At 35.6% G+C, this 15,087-nt stretch overlaps 1 long non-coding RNA gene across 4 annotated transcripts in view; it reads right to left on the bottom strand.

Annotated features, from left to right (window-relative positions):
• LOC110400375 overlaps positions 1 to 139 on the bottom strand; it is a 104,908-nt gene extending 104,769 nt beyond the window's left edge. For all 4 annotated transcript variants that reach the window (XR_002439771.1, XR_002439773.1, XR_002439775.1 and 1 more), the window contains exon 1: positions 29 to 139. This is a non-coding gene — a long non-coding RNA (uncharacterized LOC110400375). The remainder of the gene's footprint in view (positions 1 to 28) is intronic.

Below are 15,087 nucleotides of genomic sequence, written 5' to 3'. Positions count from 1 at the left end.
ATATACTACAGAATATGCTCTCATCTACCTGACATAATCTCCGAAGAATGCCACAAATGCCAGGTGGAAAGTAAGGATTCCAACAACACCCCATCTTTGTAACACCAGTTGTTTCTTTAGAGCAGCTCTACACACCTGAAAAAAAAAAAGATTTTGTAGATTTTGTTGTCTACTTCTTCCCCTTGAAATTACCTTTACATAAACTTTTCTAAAATGAAATAAACTTGACCTTCATGGCATTCAACAGACCAGTCTATGGCTGAAAGCCTTCCTCTGTCCACTGTTTTAACCAGTGCAAGCCATTTACCTTTTCATCTGCTGAATGATTCTGAATTGACAAATCCCATTAAATAGTGTACCTGGGAACAAGGGGCTCAAGTGAGCCAATTCCCTTGTGGAAGAAAAGGATGCATAGCATTATATCTGAAACAGCTGAAAAGGAACTCAGCAGTTTCCCTTCTAATACTGTACATATTTTTTTAAACAGATTGCCAACACAGAGACAGATGAGAATTTCTGATACAAAGTCAGACACAGTGATGTTCAGCAGTTCACATTTAATCAATGCTGTTCCTAAGTCTGGATGTGAGGCTGGAAGGAACAGACTATATTCCGTATTCATTTGGGGGGCAGTTGAGGGGCATTTCTCCACTGGTTCTGGACACAAAGCACTGTTGGATGGAGCAGCACTGGGATACTTGACACTGAGAACCCTCCTGGAAATGCTTCTTAATAGGAAACAAATTGCTATTTCTGAACACTGCTTCCCCTCAACACCACATGTGTTAGAGCTGGAATCTGAGACTTGAATAGACCATCCTGGCATTCAGACTCCATGACCCATTTCTGGGAACAATTGACCTTCAGATTCAGAATGTACTCTCCACCCGAACAGAGTAAAGTACAATATCCATCTCACCATAAATCCAACCGTGCCATATGTTACTCCTTTTTCAGTACAACACACATAGCCATCCTTACCATCAGTAAAAGTGATGTACAGTTTATTGTGTTGTTATAAAAAAAAAAACAACAGTGATTACTCTTCAGAAATATCAGAGCATGAAAGTGAGTTAAGGTTTATTTGCTTAAGCTTTATGAATGGCAAACAATAATAGCAATGGAAAGGGAAAAAGCCCTCTCATGATGTTTTCTCAAGTGGCTCATATAATATTAGGACACTTCTGTTCTACAAGACAGGCTGAATACTGAAGTGTAAAATCACTGTAGTTCTGAGGTCAAAAGACTTCTGCTGAGTGGCACCAGCTGCAGGAGCTGGTATTGTAATTGATATTGACCATTACACAGGGCAAGGAATCATTAAAGCACACCTTGGCTGCTGTAACTAGTATGGATTCTTAAAAGTCTGAGGAGTTAAGACAGTAACATCTCACCAGAGCTGCCAGGAATACTGAAACTGAAAACTAAAAGGAAGGAGAGAAAAAAACAAAGAGAATCTCTATCTACAAAAGATACAGTTTAGTAGAATGCACCTGTCTAGTCCAAGGAGAGAAAAGAATGAAGTCCTTTGGCCTGTCAATATGGGAAATTTACTCAATATGATGCTTTATTGGGGTCTCTGAGAAGTGTCCTTTCAGTCAGATAGCTCTTGGGTCAAGTCCAGGAGGACTGTGGTGTCTTGTCAGCTCATTTATTGTAATACTTTGGAGGAAGGAAGTGAATTGTAGCCTTTTCTTTTTGCAGAGATATACCTAACGTGACAATTTCAGACATATAATTTTTAGCACAACATGAATATTTGAAGACTTCTGAAACATTTCTTTTTTCATACTTCTGAAGAGGTTTTGAAGAAGGGGCAGTTTCTAAGACCCAGCAGACTCTCTGACTACAAAGTTTTGCTGATCCCCCCAAAAAACTTCAGCAGTCAGCAACTGTTTTATAAATACACTATTTCTTCCTAGTCACTTCTTTGTGATCATCCCAGAGAAATGGCAAGGAAAATTTTTAGTCAGTTAATAGAATCATAGAATCATTTGAGTTGGAAGGGACCTTTAAAGGTCTTCTGGTCCAACCCCCCTGCAATGAGCAGGAACACCTACAGCTCCATCAGGTGATCAGAGCCCAGTTCAGCTTGACCTTAAATGCTTCCAGGATGGGGCATCCACCAATTCTCTGGGCAACCTGCGCCAGTACCTAAACACCCTTCTTGCAAAAAAAAACTTCTTCCTTAAATCCAGTCTAAATGTCCCCTCTTTTAGTTTGAAACCATTTCTGCTTGTCTTATCACAACAGACCCTGCTAAAGAGTCTGTCTGCTTCTTTCTTATAACCCTCCCTTTAGATAATGAGCGGCCACTCTCAGCTCTCTCTGGAGCCTTCTCTTCTCCAGCTCTCAGCCAGTCCTCATAGGGGAGGTGTTCCATCCCTTGGATCATTGAAAATATGAATCCCAACTGCTGCTGTGAAGAAGCAGGCAGCCTAACAAAATAGAGGAAAAAGTAATGTTGCTTAGACACTGCTGTAGTAACAGTGAATGAAATCAAGTGTTTTCTGCTCACTAAGTTGAGCCAGCTGCAAAATACTATGAAATACACTGCATCCTGCTAAATAAAATTTTCACTAGAAGGGTGGAGGAAATATTAGAGCTGCTTCTTTAATACAGTTTGTACTGCAATAATTTTGTACTCTTCAGGTAGAAGAGTACCACCCTTGTAACTTCATTCATTATTTAAGAGGGTGGGTCAGATGCTGAGATGATGCAATTCAAAATAGTTTTGTTGACATTAGCTGTTCTCTCTAAGGTTTTCCCTATAGAGATCCGGCCTGTACAGTCAGCTGTATATTAATGCTGCACTATCTTTTTATGTTTCCATAACAAATAGTTTTAATAAGCACCCATCCTTTTTCAGTGTTCTTGCTATGAAATGTAACAGAATTATGGTCTGCAATAATACCAAGGTCAACAAGTACTGCAAAGAAACGGGAGAATGCTTCACCAAAGTGGAGATAATGCTAAATATTTTAAGAATCTGCTGCCTGAATAAAAAGAAACTTGCTGTGTAGTAAATATACTATATCGATCCTATTCAGGATTCAACTGAAGATGACATCTAACAAAAGAAAACTTAAAAGGGTAGCTATATAGGGCTGTCTTTAGTAAATGCAGCAGAAATCATTAAATACACTTCAGAAAAAGGTTTGGTGCTCTCTTTTCTATTAAATATTTAAGCACTGACAGTATAAGTAGAGAATTTAAAGAGCAAGAATAGAAAAGGTGCATCACTTAAGATGAGCATAGCAGGCATTCTAGCTAACCTATGCAGATGGAACTGTTAAACAAATAAATTAAAAAGACACCCCACTGACAGAAATGGAAGTCATCATCTTTTCTCTCCATCTACTCTTTTATCTTTTTTCTCTTTCTGTGAGTGAATATGAGTCAGAAATCACCATGGGCAAACCAATCTTTGAAAAATTTTCTAATCCCAGAGAAACAGAATGTGATTTTTAATGCTAATGTGGGCTCTGAAACAGATCACTCTAATCCCTTCCTCCTCAAAGAAGCACCCCAAGACATGGTGAGCTGTCCTTCCTCAGCACATCCCATCTGCACTGCTTTTGTAATCTCTTTTTCTCTGTAGTTCTGGGCTTCAAGTTGAACATTTCATAGAAACAACTCAGTTTGGGGAATAACAAACAATTCTAGTTTTGGCACAATAAAAACACAATAAAAAGAAATTAAAACTAAACAGGAACAGAATCTGAACTGTAAGTAAGAAGTAAGATCCTTCCCTGAACGTTTTGTCTGTACCCATCAATATCTGTCCATGTTTATAGAACTATTTTCATCACCAAGGTTTGAGGTGACTTTGGAACATATTTGCTCCAAAATGGCTGTTGGTGATAGAGCAAATACAGCATAGCTTAACTAAGATGTGTTACACTGTGAAAATGTTATTCTGAAATGTAGCACTGCAATTTCCAACAGCCAACAGCCCTTTGCAGTTCACTCTACACTGTAAGAGATTTGAGAGGGCAACACAGACTAGACTTTTATCTCAAAGGGTGGATGGGAGTTTACGAACTTTAATTTTTGCCTAGTGCATTTCTACAGAAAAGCCTTCAGTGCCTTTAAGGGCCATGTCAGTGCATGTTCTGTATTTATGTTCCTCATCTAGTCTTTGATTATCCACGCATGTCCCTCAGAAAATGGCAGGGCACATATAATCTGAAATACATTTGCACTCCAAATGATCCATAAAAACTGACTTCTTTGTGGACACTGTCAGACCAAGGGCACCATATATGATGTGATGACAGGCTGCAGAGTCAAGACCCATTGACAAATACATGAATAAGAGAAAATGAAAGAAGTTACTGACACACAACAATGGGAACCAGGTTGGGTTTCCCTTCTTATGGAGCACCTTATTTAATCTGCCAAGGGCACTCAGTAACAGGAATGATACTTTTTGAAAACTGACATGTGAGGTCTCCTATTGATCCATATGCTTGGATCAATAGCCCCAGCCATGAGATGCAATTGATGTAGACACAGAACCACCAAAATACCGTGTGCATGAGCCTGGTAGCAACATCAGCCCCCAACTCATTTGTATTATGGATCACTGAAAGTATTGGGAACAATGGGCTAGCAGGGTAGCACCAGCTGCTACTGCCAGAAGTGGTGGTTGTTAGCCAGCTAAGAGCATAACAGACTGAAAGGTTTGAATCTTCCATTCCAAATCTTTTTCCTCATATCAATCAAAGAGCTATGTTAACTGAGAAATTACAGTCCTGTTTCTACTCTTCAGTAGTACATACCATATAATGGAAAACTGTCAGGCTGAATGAGGTCAGATTTGACACAAAATCCAGTGCCAAAAAGAATCTTCCACAGGTGCACAAATCAGTCTCCCATGCCTGTACTGAAGACATTAAGTTTGGCCACAAGAATAGATTTGTTATTCATCATGATGGCTGGACAGATTTCAATGGTCTCTTGGTTTTAAAACCAAATTGAATTTCTTGTAACATACTGAATTAATTAATTTCCTGTGTAAGTATATCAGAGAGAAACAAAAAAAAAAACTTTACAAAATAAAGAAAAAAAAGAGGGAAAAAAAAGCTCAGATACAATTTGAGTAGTTACAGTCCAAATTAAACACCCAGGTATTTCTATCCCCACTTACTCTTTATAATTTCCAACTTTGCTATTGTATAAAAATGGTATAGAAATCTCACAATAATTTTTACTGAAGTTACTCAAAATTCAGAACAGGTGCAAAGAGAAGCATGGAAAACTGTTGTGACATCTACGGGCAAGGTAAAGTTTTATAAAGAAACATGTCTATAGATCATTCCCACATCAGAAAGACTGGTGTAAATTAGCATTCTTGTGTCAATTATCTGAAACTCATATTTAGGAACCAAAGCTAAAATATCGAACAAGTAAGTTCGCTTTCAGCAGGATAAGTATTTTGCATAAAATGAAATATTCATATAGCATCTAGTTATAAATATAAGTAGTTTATCACCACAGTAATAAACAGCAGAAGCCAAGAGATATATCGATATGATAGAAGGGTAAGGTGCATTCTAGCACACAGCTCTCCCCCAGGCCCTACTGCCATGTCCTGCAAAGCCTATCTGATATGCAGCTCCTGTGTTATCCTGTCTGCAGGATGAGACCCAGGCATGAAGTTGCAAAAATGCAACAGAGAAAAGAGTATTAGAGCTTTTTCTTTTTTAAAATCAAATATAGTGTTCTTCAGAAGCTCTCTCCCAATATCACTTTTTAAATTTTTGGTATGTTTGCTTTAGTTCTGTGCAAGTATATTCAGTATTCAGAAAAATGAGAGGACTGCCTCATGAGTTTGTCTACTGAAGTGTTACAGCACTGTAGAACCCTCTTGGAAGAGAAGTTTGGGAAAGAGAGACACCAGGGGAGGACCAGGGAGATTTTACATGTTCCAGCACAGCTCAGCTCTGACAAAGCTTCATTGGAACCTCACGATTTGGCTATTCTTAACTGACTGGCAGTTTTATGAAGTGTGCAAATGTGGGATCTCAGCTGGAACTGTCATATATTTTACCACTTATCAAAAGTGGGATTTAAGATCAGGCTTTAAATGGGAATGGAAGGGGCTGGGAGTGATGAGTGCAGTAATCCATTGACACAAGAACCTTGAGAAAAAGTTTGAAATAGTTCTTTATGAATCTTCTTTCCTCATAAACTAAAGGTAGTGCACTAGAGAAACATGAGAAATAATCAGCATGTTTTAATGTGTGAAGAAAGAATAGTTTCATTAATTTAAACTGAAATGAAACGAATTGTGATACTATTTTACTTGGCTAAGATAGAGGGAAGAATATGGTCCTTGTTAAGGTTAAATAAAGTATTTGACACTTTTCATATTAAGTGAATTGCCGTACCTAAATTCTTCAGCTCCAGTGGAAAATATTTGCAAAGCATACAAATCTATTTTTAATTTACCAAGTTTATGAATTTTTCAGCATAGCCTGGAAAGGCAATGATGAAGGAAAGAAAAATTTACAAATTTGACAGAGAACAACTCTATGAGTAATTGCAAGATATAATTATCGCGGTCAGTAGGAACACATAAAACTGTAACAGTAAAATTAAACTATTATTTTCCAACAAAGTACATGTGCATGTGAAAAATATGTGGGAAACAAACAGCTTAGGGATGCTAAGCCAATAACACTATAATGTTTCATTTGCCTCACGTGCTGTTTTAAATTCATAACTATTGGCTTTTCAACTGTTTTTATAACACATTTCCTTTACCATAGTAAATGATGGAAATAAGAATCGTTAGTGTTTCACAGAGCTTCAAACAATTCTAATGTTATAAAAGAATGAAAGAATCATTAATGCTGGAAACAACCTCTAAGATCCCCAAGTCCAACCCCAACCCACCCTACCATGCCCGCTAACCATGTCCTTCAGTGCCACATCTACACAGTTCTTGAACACATCCAGGGACAGTGACTCCACCACCTCCCTTGGCAGCCTGTGCCAGTGCCTCACCACTCTTTCTGAAGATAAATTTTTCTGCACTAAAAAAAAAAGCCCTGAAGCACTGCCCCTAAACATCTGCTTATGGCCCATCCTTCAGTCTCCACGGAAGCTATGCAAAGACAAGAGAGCAGAAACTGACTTCTACTGAGAGCTGTTACATTTACTACTACATACTTTAAAACTGCTCTTGTTTTGAAAAACCTGCTGGGAAACTTTGACCATAGTTTGAACATTTAACAGAAATATAACAGGAGGAGGAAGAAGAGAGAAAGCATGGCCTCTTAGGAAGAGAAGACATCATCAACAGTAGAATAATTGCAGCAGGACATTCAGTGTATTTAATCTCATACACAGGTTATGTAATAGATCCAATATAAAATTTATGTGAAAGAGAGAATCATATCCTAAGTCTCTTCAGTCATAGAATCATCATTACATAATGATATTTATAAATGTATTCTCTTAAAAAACTGATTTCTGCTGAAAATCCCAAGTTTATCCCAAGCTTAATGTTATGAAAATGCCAAATATTCTATTGAATTGTATTACAAAAAAAATTGTCTAAGTGAGCATCTATGGAATGAATTAATTTTTAAATTTTTCTTTTCTTAACATCTATTATAAGTTACTTACCCAGAAATAAGTTCAGGTATTTCTGAACAAAAGTTCCCTAGCATAGTACAAAACAACTAGTGAAATATTTTTTTAATTTATGAAATTATTTGCTTTGGTGAAACTACACAAGTACTATATGGCCTTCCTCCAAATTAGCATGAGAAATTCAATCAATGAAAGAGGACAGAAAATACAAAATGCAAAAGAAATGTTAGTCTTAAAGTGATTACTACAGTAAAACGACATCACTCTTTTATCATTGGAAAAATACTCCATGAAGCAGGGTTTTCAGCTGGGAAAAATATATAATGTAGTATGGCCCATAAGTTTGAGAGGATTTTTATAATGTCAGCAGAATAACATTTTTACCATTTGCACTTTTCCGTGTGTTCTGTAGGGATACAAATCAACCGCAAATATTTGTTGTATGGAAAGAGGGAATTGAGATGTGTGTTAATCAAGTCTTATGGGAACAAATTCAGTCCTGTATAAATTTGCTGCTGATGCTGCCATGAGGAATAATGAGCCAGATCCTCAGTGACCCTGAGGTGTATTTTCTATGAATGGAGAGAGTTAAGCTGATTTTTTCCCACTACAAATCTATTCAAATACAAGTGACCAATTTTTATTTTTAATACGTGTTATCCTGAGCTTAGAAGTGTTTCTGGGTGTGAGGACCAGCATTCCAAACACAAGTACATGAATTATTAACACTTAGGAAAAGAAATAACCTCAGAGTACGTACATACTGTTAGCACTATTGTTTCTCTTTAACTTGGACACAATTTCCTTGTATTGAAGAAAATATCCGCCACATACAGGTAATGATAAGGCATACATGATAAATGATAAAGGTTGTTTTTAAGGGATCTGTGTCTGACTCATTTCTTTTCTATTTTACTCAGTAACTACTAAAGACATATTTGTCATTCTGACTGAGAACCTCAGAGGATTGAGAGTACTTAAATTTAAGAGAAAATGAGTGCTTACAACCATTAAGTCATTAATCAATAAATAATCACTCAGCTTTTCAACATCCATGCTTATACTATTTCTACTGCCATACTTGATATTTCTATCAGTAACTTATGAAGTGCACACAGCTCTCATTAGTGTAAAATGGCATAAACTTCATTGTGTCTAAATATAAATTTATTAAAACTGACTTGTTAACATCACTAAATGTCTATGACTTTGTTTTGTACAGATGTAAGCTCAAAGAATTTATAAAGTGCTACACTCTTCTACTAAACCTAGTAAATACACAAGATCTAACTTCAGAAATGAAATTACTACAGGATTCTATCATGATCTTAAAAATTCTGGTTATAATAGTCTTGTAGATAGAACAAGTCCTACAAGCCTGCTAATATCCTGCATATTTTGTCAAGCACAGAAAACTGCAGTAGAAGATAGAAAATACTGCACAAACAGTGCCTCCTCCAGAAGAGCACAGAGACAGAAATCGTAGAGAAAACCAGGAAAGTGAATACCTTTAAAAATTTATTGCACTCCTTTCTATTGACTTGATTCAGTGCATTACAAACAGAGCAGACATTAGATTTTTGTAATGGCTTCCATGGGATTCAGGAGGTGCATGAAAACAGTGATGTTTCCCAGCACCAGCAGGGGAAGTTCATTGAGGAAACCCCACTGACACAGAAGACAGTGGCAAAATACTTCTGGACTTCAGAAAGGCCAAAATTTGCAACTAGATTTGAAGCTTGCCCATAGTAAGCCAACACAAGAGCTTGCTGCGATAAAGCCTGCAATTTGTCACTCACAATAAAACGAATCCTCTCTATATAAGGTTTTGATCAGTGCTGACACCATTAAAATCACCACACTACACCAGTGCAGTGAATGCACACCCGCACACCCCAGTATGTCATGCTTCCCTCCTCCACAGTCTGCTCTGCCTCATGCATTGCTAAAATCCATCTAACTGTAGCAAATAGCCACCATCTGCTTCCTCTGCTTATGTGAATGGAAAGAGGCACAGACTGAATTTAAGTGAGTTAAAATTAAATAAATGCTGTCACAGCAATTTAAGTGACAGTAGGTGGTCTGGCTATCACTTTTTACAGTTTCTTAATAGAAGTGGGCAAATTCCCTTCTAGGACTGTGTTCTATTTTTAACTAGATTTTTCTGAAGCTATTTACTAACAGAGGGAAAGAAAAATGAAAGTCATTGCTAGGTGTCTGTGGAAAAGGAGTTGCAAAAGCATTCAGCAATGAAAAAACTTTAATCCTATCCAGTGTGCTCGAGATAACGTCACTGGTTTAAAGAAAAGTAATGCAAAACAGCAGAAAATTGTGCGATGAAGTATTGAATACTTACCAGTTGTGTTTGTTGGTTGGTTTTATTTTCCTATTTTCCCATGCTGTTCCTCACGCATTTCTCCCTCAAAAATCTTTGAAAAAATCTATTTAGTTTTTAACAAATTAAATAGAAAAGTATTAGATAACTTAAATCCAGAATTTAACGCATGCTTTCTAAAGTATTGCTACTGTTGTAATATGCATGTCACAGACACTTGTAGTATTCGTGACAGTCTTTCCATGATGTGATGCCCTTTTATCTGAACAGCTGTTTTCTAAAGCAAGTTTGTTTACCATTTTTCCCTTTTCTGTTTTACGTGAGCTGTTGTTTCGTCAGTGCCAAGATATTGAAATTGATGTAAGAAAAAGGAGCTTTTTCGCAATTCAGAAAAATGTATTTGACTTGAAAGGATTTTAACTTTTAGGAAAAGCAAGGCAAATAATTTGTAGAAAATGGGACACGTGGCAAGGCTTTGTATTTATTCTTACTATTCAGTAGAACTCCCAAATTAATGATTTTCATGATGTAAAATTTTGAATGATAGAAATAATTTTCTTTTTTTCAATGTTTTTGACCACTACTGCTTCATTTTTGCCTCTGCTGACAGTAACTTAAGAAATAATGGTAAACAACAACAAAAAAAATAAAAACAAGAAAGGAGATATTACATTTGAGAATAGGATAAAGAAGACAGTGGATGTTGTTAAAATGATCTAAACTCATTTCTAAGGAAATTAGAAAGTTTATCATTATTTTTAAGTATGTAAAATTTATGTTCAGAATGGGTAAAGACAATCCATTACAACCTCCTTTGGATTGCTATTTGTCAAAATCTAAATGTCACTTTAAGCTCCTGTTCTTAGCTGGGACAAACAATAGAAAATTATAGTGCATTATATTGTCTTATTAACAATGTCGTGCACCCACACACTCCTATCATCTTGCTTCCCATTTTTAACAACCTTCTCTGTTACTGGCAAGGACAAGGCAGACAGAATTCAAACTATTTTGTACAGAATCATAGAAATCAGTACTCATTTATAAGTTCACATTGTTCCAGCAGAATCGGTGTAGTAATGAACTGAGGTCTCTGACATGTGAAGATCACATTTCTCTAGCTTGTAACTGATTCCCCGGCACTAAGCTGAAAAGATCTTAGCTATAATTTTCCCCTGTTCATTTAGGTATTTTCCTTGGCAAAGACTTGTGATGGACAGTGCCGACAGAGAGGTCAAACTTGGATCTTCTCTCAAATTCCATCGTCCTATTCCTGTCATAACAGATAAAGAAGCAGCCAGCCCTCTGGCTTACACTGCGCCAGTTTCTGTGCTAACAATGAAAGGCTTTTTGTGGTGCATTTTTCTAAGTCTATTTCAGGACTGCTGTAGGTTACACAGGTTCTGAATACTAGAACCCACCTTTTTGTTTGAAAGGGTAAACAAAAGTGCTCTCCATCTGGGGCTGTACAAGTATTCCTTGCACAAATCACAAAATAGCCCTCCGGTTTATGAACACCACTTTAGGAAAATTCTCCCTGTGCTTTGTCCTCAGTCAGCTTGAATAAAAAGTGAAACAAAAGAAAGAATAAAAATCTTAGCACAGTCCATGAGATAGGCAGTACTCAGCGAAAATTCAGAGCAATCACAGTGTTTCTCTCATTTATGGCACATAGGAGCAGAGCATTAGAAACTGTTACCTAGTTGCCAGCTCTCTGAAATATCACTATAATACTTAAAGCTGTATTGCATAAAAATGTAATGGAAGAAACAGCATTTACATAAAGTTCTATGGAAAAAAAGAATTATAATACAATTATCTTGATTATATTTAGAAGTGCCTGAAAAGGAAAAGTCTAATACAAATTCAAACAAATCCTACTATGTTTTGAACCTATGGTTGCAAAGCATCTTGGAAAATTCGGAAGAAAAATCAGACAATAACAACAAAATATTTATAATGGAAAGAAAATGAAATAATTAACAGTACCTTCAAAATATTTTCTACTGGTACATGCTATTGTATGACTTGTGTGGCTTGTGCTTACTCAGTTAAAACAGCTGGGTAAACAAATATTGCTTCAACAGTTCAGTAGAAAATGCATAATGAATGGTACTAAGCAAAAATAAATCACAGTAATTCAGTGTTATTTTGAATAAATAGATGTTATTAAAGTAGGAGTAATTTTAGCATATTATTTCATTACCTATGATAAAGTCTTCAGAAATATTTAAGAACTTATAACTGCTCTTTCTTTTAACTACAGCTATAAATACAATGGATTTTGTTGAGTAAAAATGTGGTATTATCAGATACAGACAGGAAAAATGAAGACTATAAAATCGGTATCTCACTGTTTGCAGTACAATCATTTTCAGCTGGCTTAACTGATCTATATCAGCAACCAACTATAGTGATTCTCTTTTATCATATTCCCTTGTTTTTAAATTTAAAAATAAACTTTTCAATCTAAAGAACAGCATCAGTTAAGATAGAGATTTTTCTGAGTCATATCTTAGAGCGTGGCATTCATAGGTACTATCCCATACTATTGAACTCTGAACTGGGAAAAATATTTCAGCCCATGATGGTACAGATCTAGGAAGCTGGAAAGGAGTACATGAAGGAATGACATCCCTTATTTCACATAATTCTTGTGCCTTCGGGCTGAGTAAGAGAATAGACCAGGCTGTTCCCATCCTCCTCTGTCCCAAGACAACAAATCGCTACAAGTTCCTCTGATCTGACAATGCTTCCTCCTCAACTTTGATGGAAGAGAAGCATTTAAAGGAATCAGGCTATAGAATTTGTAAGATGAAGAGACCAAACTGTGTTTACAACCTTAAATTACATCTAGTTTTGCAAAACAAAAGCAAAAAAAAAAAAAAAAAAAAAAAACAACAAAAAAACAGCAACGCAATATTCTCTGAGAAGAATTTCAAACGTTATTAAGTATAATGTATTTTGAGTAAATTTCTGCAAGAGCAACCACCTGTAAAGGTACAACAAAAGCAAAAGTTCTTTGGAAATCCATCAGGATGGTTTTTGATGGAAAGCATCAGCCGCTGAAAATGCAAAATCCAGCAAAGACATCAAAGTATACAGCATAAAAGAAATTACTGCAGCTGTATTCTTTGATGTCTAAATATCTTTTAATATGCCTATTTTGAGTACAGGGCAGATGACTTAGCTACAGGCTTTCTAACTTGAAAGAAAATATCTTTAATAATTTCTTCATCATAAGTATAAAAACATTACAGCTCAAAATTGCTCACTGTTGTTGGAAATACCTTTATCTGAAAAATAAACCTACCAACACTCTTACATTTTAGGTGGGCTTTTAAAAAAGATAACGTTTATGTACCTATGTTAAAAAAAACCCTTCTCGACTCTCAGATGTATTGGATTTTTTCCACATAAGTATCCAGTGTTTAGCAAGAACTCTGTCCTTGGCGACATGCAGACTTGTAGAGAATAATAAACATACCATCCAAAATTCTACTAATGATATCTAGAAAGTAATTTGTGGGGAGTTTATTTCTACTGTAAAGTTGATTGTTGAAGTTGTGTGTTACATTCCTGAGAAGACAGAGCTTCACTTATTATTTACTGAATCTTGTGAATCTAAGTGATGAAACTTTAATTAAATAACATCCTAACTGGATTCTTCTGTTTGACCTTACTCAGTTTCATTGACTTATCTTACACAAGGGAGTTTACCACTAGTACACTCAGTTGGAATCTCATATTGTTTTACTCTATTGTGATGCTTTTTTTAAAGACAGCTGGTCTTTGCACAGTACCATGTGATTTCTTTCCACTGTATTGCAGATTTATTTGTAGAGACCATTTGTTGCCGAAAATTCAGAAGTAGCACTTGTCTCTCACAAAAATGTCATTATGGTTCTTTTGCTTTTCCCACAGCTAAGTTCTTCAAGATAAAGGTGTTCTTTGAACACAGAAAATAAATTTTACCTCTACATTCCTCATAATGAATAAATAAACTACTAATTCCAACTCTATGAAATCATTCAACCCACTACACAATGGTTTTAAGAATACACTACAAGAGAAATATAGAATTAAGAAGAATTGCTTGGTCTGGAGTATCCTACAAACAGAGCATTACAGGAACAAAGTATAAACTGGAATTTATAAATCCAGCTGGGAACAAATAGAAGAGTATAAAATGCTTATCAGGAGAAAAAAAAATCAGACAAAGTATCAGGATAAGAAAATCATAACTTTTGTTAACTGAAGTAATTTATAATTACAATCTGGAAAAAAAACCCACATTTACAGTCATTTGATACTTACTTTTAGCACTAATTAAGTTTCCATTAACAAAATAGATCAATATGTCTTGTCAGTTTCATCTAGATTTTAAGACCTTTACATACATACTACCTTGTCAAAGAGGTATTAAAGAGAATAAATTGGAAATAATTGATTATTATCTCAGATTTTTTTTTTTTTAATTTTTAAAATGTTATTTTGGGGAGGTCAAAATTGAATAAAGATTTGAAAAAGACATCATGATAGGCCAAAATAGGTTGAATGTTGTCCTAACAAAAAATCAACCTCCAACTTCATATTTTTAGCAGTTAAAAATAATATTTCAAGACTTAAAATTCATTCTGAACTAGAAGAAAGACTCTTCTCATCCCTTGACAGTAGTATATGAACTGAGATCATTAAAAACATCTCTTGACAGGTTATATTAAGTACTACAATTATGCTTAATTTTTGTTTAGTACATTATGTTAATTTTAAACACCTTGGCCTTACATTTGTTAAGTCCGTAAGGTATTTTAGGTAGCATACTTAACATCACTACAAGAACAGAGATCCAGACTGTTCCAAAATATTTTTTAGGAAGATCTTCTCTTTTCCTGGAAACCAGCAACAAAATTCATACAACACTCTTGGCAAGAAAAACTCACAGTTGGGATTAAACATATGGAGTGTACTACAACACCTCTCCACATGAATAGGTGCAAGAAATATATTTCTCCAAAGAGGATTTGGAGATGTGGAAACAAACTTTGTGTTCTCTGTTCCATAATTTTTCCTTTCTGTAAGGATCTGTAACAAGTTACCTAACAGAGCAAACTGGAATATTAATTAGGGAAAATATCCACTTTAGA

The sequence above is a fragment of the Numida meleagris genome, chromosome 5 (genome assembly GCF_002078875.1).
Source record: "Numida meleagris isolate 19003 breed g44 Domestic line chromosome 5, NumMel1.0, whole genome shotgun sequence".
In the NCBI taxonomy this organism is placed as follows: domain Eukaryota; kingdom Metazoa; phylum Chordata; class Aves; order Galliformes; family Numididae; genus Numida; species Numida meleagris.
This window is presented reverse-complemented; position numbering and strand designations above follow the sequence as displayed.